The sequence below is a fragment of the Triticum urartu genome, chromosome 4A (genome assembly GCF_056163025.1).
Source record: "Triticum urartu cultivar PI428250 chromosome 4A, HENAU_Tu73, whole genome shotgun sequence".
Classification (NCBI taxonomy): domain Eukaryota; kingdom Viridiplantae; phylum Streptophyta; class Magnoliopsida; order Poales; family Poaceae; genus Triticum; species Triticum urartu.
In genome coordinates, this window is record NC_141876.1 from 528,251,550 (window position 1) to 528,257,192 (window position 5,643).

General features: G+C 48.0%; 1 pseudogene; it reads right to left on the reverse strand.

Moving 5' to 3' along the window:
* Positions 1 to 925: 925 nt before the first annotated feature.
* On the reverse strand, positions 926 to 2,186 carry LOC147976412 (uncharacterized; annotated as a pseudogene).
* Positions 2,187 to 5,643: the final 3,457 nt, after the last annotated feature.

Sequence of the window (5,643 nt, forward strand, 5' to 3'; positions counted from 1 at the left end):
AAAAAAAGAGAGTTGCCACCTGCTTATAAAGCACACTAGAGGCAGTTGCCATGTGCGCTGCAAAAACACATGGCAACTAGCAGCTTACGTGTGGGAGAGGAGACGGGCGTGTGGGCGAGATGGCAAATGCCCACACACCAGCCCTTGTGCGTGACTGAAAACTGGTGTGTGGGTGAACTGCTAAACGCCCACACACCGGCCCCTCCGTGTGGTAAAACGGATGTGCGGGCGAACTATGTCACACACCACACACACGCCTTGTCCTACGTGGCACAGAAAATCAGCCAGATTATGTCAAGATTCATGCATATAGTACTGGACGGTGATGGATGCGTGTGGTCGAGATGGTCAACGCCCGCACGTGTGGGCGTTAACATTTTCGTTTTTTTAAGTTCCAACATTTGATCGCAATGATATAAAATTTGTAGAAATGAAGTCACACTGAAAAGTTCTGAACATCTTGCAGTGACCGGCCATGGCTCCAGAATTTTCTGATCTTCTATATTCGTTGAATGATGTTTTCGATCTTATATTCCGTACTACGCACTACTGACATAGTGCATGTTCGATTGTTGTTTTTATAATTGGTTGCCAAGTTACTGTAGTGAGATAGATTTTGAAGAAATGCAATAACACTCAAAAGTTCTGAACATCTTGCAGTGAACATCAAATGCTTTCGATCAGTACTACTACGTACAGATCTGAGTGCTTTTAAATAAAAACTGACTACGTACGACTACGACAGACTACATAACTGAGAGTTGCATTGCAGATTGATGACACTATTACACGATTCTCATCTACTATATGTGCTGCTTAATTTTATTGATTTTCAGGCGTGGATGTACGACAAAATAAAAAGACACCTCACCTGTATGGTTAGCCCTAGTAACAAGAACCTAGTACCAGATGGTCCTCTAAGCAGCTAACTTTGGAGGTACGCACTGCAGTCACTGGCGAGAATTCCACTTTGGGAGGGTTGAGAAGGCATCTCCTCTATACTTTTCGGATGGTGGGAGACCTCGTTGTGTTGCATGTCGACGCGAAGCAAATACTGGCCTTTCAACTCCACGCGACCTTCGACCGTCACGTCCAGATCAGTGAAGGATAGGTAGACGACGTCGTCTTCGTCCACGCTCAGCACCGGGAATGACGGCAAGGCCTGCAGCAAGCCCAGCGAGAGGTGGCTCTCGCTTGCCCAGATGTCCCTGACATGGTACACCATGCCTTTCTTCCAACTGCAGAGGTCCGGCGACAGCGTCCAGACGGTCATGGTCACTTGGCTGCCGGGCCGCTCGCCGTAGCCGTCCATGGTGACGAACTTGATGCTGCCACCGACGCAGGACATGTTACGGAACTCCTCCGGGTTCGATCGGTGGCCGCTCGCGCCGGCCACGATCATAGGTCCGACACTCTTCAGGCAACGGAACGAAGCGGAGCTCTGGGCCGACGCCATGCTGGATCACCGCGCGCAGATCACAGACCACCATGCCTTTGGACAGATCCACCCAGCAGAGGCAACTAGAGCCTCGAAACGCGAAACACGTGTCTACCTGGAAGAGGTGGTAGGGATAGCAAAGCTCGGAGGGAAAGCCCGCGGCCTTGGTGACGACCCAGTTCGCGGTGGAAGACTGCCACGTGCAGATCACGGCTTCGGTGGGGTTGGGGCCCCTAACCTTGGCGAGCTCGGCAAGAACGTAGCCGCCGTCGTCAAGGTACATGACGACGGCTCCTCCCCCGACGCCGAGACGGTCGTGGTCGTAGGGGGGCTGCGGGATCGTCGAGAGGGAGTTCTTGCTGGCGTCGTACATGAGATAGGCTCCTTGCAAATTGGAGCCGGGGCGGTAAGGGCCGGCGAAAAGGGCGACCAGGCTCTTGTCCGCGCTGGCGACGTGGGCGGATGTGATTTGCCCGCATAGCCCCGGGATGGATTCCGTCGGGCGCAGTATGCGGAGGGAGGACAGCGCCGGCGGATCGGCGAAGCGGGCATCCGGTTTCAGGGTCCGCAGGTAGGCGAGTTTGGCGTCTGCTATGTCCTGCTGGCGGCTTCGTGCTCCCCTGTTCGCGGCGCCGGCGACGATCGACGAGTACGAGTCTCCTCCTGTTTCGGTCGGGTCGTGCTCGATGTATATCCTGCGCTTGAGCAAGACCCAGCTGTTGGTTGGGGAACCCTCGATGGCAGCCATGGCAGCTAGGGTTATGTCGAGAAACCAAGAAGGAGATCTAGGTTTAGTAGGCTATAAGCATGTCCAATGGGGACGCTAGCGAAGAGGCGCCACGACATATATCCTGTTCAATCGGCAGTTCGGCTTTTAATTCCTGGCGTCGGTCAGGCATCGACGCAAGAAGTGGAGGCGAGCGCTTGAGCCGGTTTTGCTGTAAGGTATAATTACGCTGCTGCACCTGCCTACTTTGTTAGCGCCTAAAAATTAGCGCCATGCATTGTAGCGTACCAGCGCTTGCGTAGTTTTTTAATTCTATGTTATAATTTTATTTCTCTAAGCGCCCATATAACCGGCTTGCATTGAACATGCCCTAAAGAGGCAAGCCGCGACTTGGAAACCATTGATCCCGTTCGACGAAGGGACAGCGATCGAGATCGGGAAGTGGCAAGAGGGAAGGGACTCTGATCCAGGACCAGTGGACGGTGGATACGTAAGAGGGGATGCCCTAGAGGCCTAGACCCCACGCACCGCAATTCCTGTTCCCCATCGAGGAATATCGCCTCGTCGCCCGCCCGCAAGAAACCTCACGTCCCGTTGTCAAAAAAGAAAAGAACCTCGCTTCCCGTCAGACAAGTGGTTCTCCCATGAAGCATCAAGGATCCCATGAAGCACGGGGCTGCGGACACACGCTGTTAAATTTATGAATTTTTTCCATTTCACATTTTAAAATATTTTTAATTTTTTGAATAGATTTTGAAATTTTGGAACATATTCTCCAAATTCGTGAATATATTTTCATATTCAGGAACAATTTTTAAATTCACAAATGTTTTTTAATCCATGAACAGTTTTTAAATTCTTTTGACCAATTTTAAAACTATGATAATTTTTTAGAATTGGTGAATATACTTTTCATATTCATGAACAATTTTAAAATTAACAAAGAATATTTAAATTCGTGTATGTTTCTTAAAAATGTGACTATTTTCCAAAATTATAAATAATCCTGACTATGTTTAGAAAACATCAAAGCATTTCAATAGAAAAACTGGATGAAACAAGAATCGCCAACGCAATAGGGGGTGCGGACCAGCGCGTTTGCTCACAATTCTATTTTTTTAATGAAAATCATTTTAATAGAAAAATCGGACAGAATAAAAAAGTCGGTTGACAAATCAACCAAGAAAAAATCACCAGCACAACAATACATAGACCGCGGCGTCTCGGTTTTTGTCATGGAATTATCACGGCAGGTGTACTAGCAAAAGGACTTAGTCGTAGGGCCATCGCAATTAGGAAGCTTAAAGGGGTTAATCGGGACAAAGGACACGAGAGGTTTTATACTAGTTCGGCCCCTTACGATGAAGGTAAAAGCCTACGTCTAGTTGTGTTGATATTGCTGGGGTTTCGATCACCAAGAGACTAGTTTGCCAGCTTGGTTATCGATCTCTTGTTTCTTGTCCTAAGTTGCCACCGGGTCGTCCCCTTATATACACGGGATGATGCCTGGCGGCCTACAGAGTCCCGGCCGGCTCATACAGCGTGTCCGGCTCGGTGACTTCTTTTACATGCCTTTTCTTACAAGTCTTTTCTTACATACGGCGGTTTACAATATTGGGCCTTAAGCCGCCTCTAGGCCTTAGGCCTTCTATAATCTTTAATAAACTATCGTCTTGAATGTTTATTGGGCTTCCTTTGTGACCCGCCATTGGGGCTGACCCAGCCTCTCCTGGGCGGGTCATAGCTGATAGCTATATCCCCAACATTAGGCCCCAGGTTAACCTTGAACTTTGTTCTTTGTCAATCTTCAACACTTAAACAAAAAATCCATCTTCCTCTCTCACGAAAAAATTTCGTGACCCGCCATGACGTCATCTTCTGAAAACACAAAAGATGGTTATGACGTCATCCTCAACGGATCTTTATCTTTTAATGTCTTCCGAGAATCGAGGCGTCCATTTAGTTGGATGGCCATTATTGTGTCTTCCTCGATCTTCGCGCCTACCTGTTGGCTTATCCCTTTATAAATAGGGACGCCCCGGTCTTCCTTACTCTTCTCTCTCCTTCGTCTTCCTTCTCTCGCAACCTCCGCTGCTGCTCGAGCTCTGCCGCCGCTAGAGAGCCTCTCACCTCCATCGACCTCGGCCGCTGCATCGATCGGAATCAGTTCAGCAAAACGGTGGCGACCTTCCGTGGAAACTCTGTGGCTGTAAGCGTTTCCCTTCTTGCCCCTCAGATCTGCATTAGGGCTTTCTAGGTTTCTGCATGTTCTTCGTAGTTCATCGTAGCTTCTCCGTAGTTCTTCCCTGCAGCCTCTTCTTGATTCAAAAAGAGATACATGTTTGTGCAGTAGTTGTTTTGTGCTTGCTCTTGACACTAGTAGATCCCTTTCCCCCAATATAAGGCCTCATTAGGACTTACAAATTCATCTGCGCTAAACTTTTAGGTCTAGAATTTTTTCCATTTTGAACAGCCATTTGATCTGGAATAATATCAAGCAGTTTGGGAAACTTGTTTGTCTCAACACTTAGTTGAATCTGCTTTCTCAAATATCCGTAATCATGGCGGCTTATTGTGTCGGCTTACTTTTCCTTATATGACATTAGCCCTTATTTAAGCCGCCATTACTCCCCTGTATCATCATCATTTACTTTCATCATCGTCATTGAATTAAGCCGGTATGTTGCTTTCTTCTCAGTTTATCTTTTGAACATCATGCCGTCCAAAGCACCGACTGTCTGTAACTGGGTTCTCTCAACAGTCACTGAGGACAATTCGAAGGAATTCTTTACCATAGGGTTTTTTCCAGGGAAGAATGTTATGTCCTACCGTGCGCCTGACCCGGAGGAGGAACGTCCAATCCAAAAGATGGTGAAGTTATCGTCTTTTCTGATCACATGAACCGTGGATTTTCCCCACCCGGCTCAAAGTTCTTCAGAGATGTCCTCCATTTTTTCAAACTCCACCCTCAAGACATCGGGCCTAATTCCATATCCAATATCTGCAACTTCCAAGTTCTCTGCGAGGTGTACCTTCAAGAAGAACCGACTGTGGAACTCTTTAGAGAGTATTTTTATCTGAACCGCTAGAATGAGTGCACCAATGGCCCTAGCCTGGAACTTGGAGGTATCTCAATTCAGCGTCGACAAGGCGCCGTCTTCCCCCTAATAGTCTTGCCAAGTCATCAAGGACTGGAATCAGACTTGGTTCTATTGTCAAAACACTTCACCAGCAAATGAGCATCCACTGCCGGGTTATCGCTCATAGCGTCTTGACTCCAAATTTGTACTCCCTGATAAACTCACCGCCGCCGAACGCAAGAAGCTAATACCATCCATTAAAAGGATTAACGCTTTACCAGGGAACGACTTAACCGGAGTTGACTTAACACGTTGCTGGGTTGTGTGGCGGGTCATCCCTCTTAAGCCGCCAATCTAAACTGATGTACGAATATGGCGGAGGCCCAGATGACTCTCTT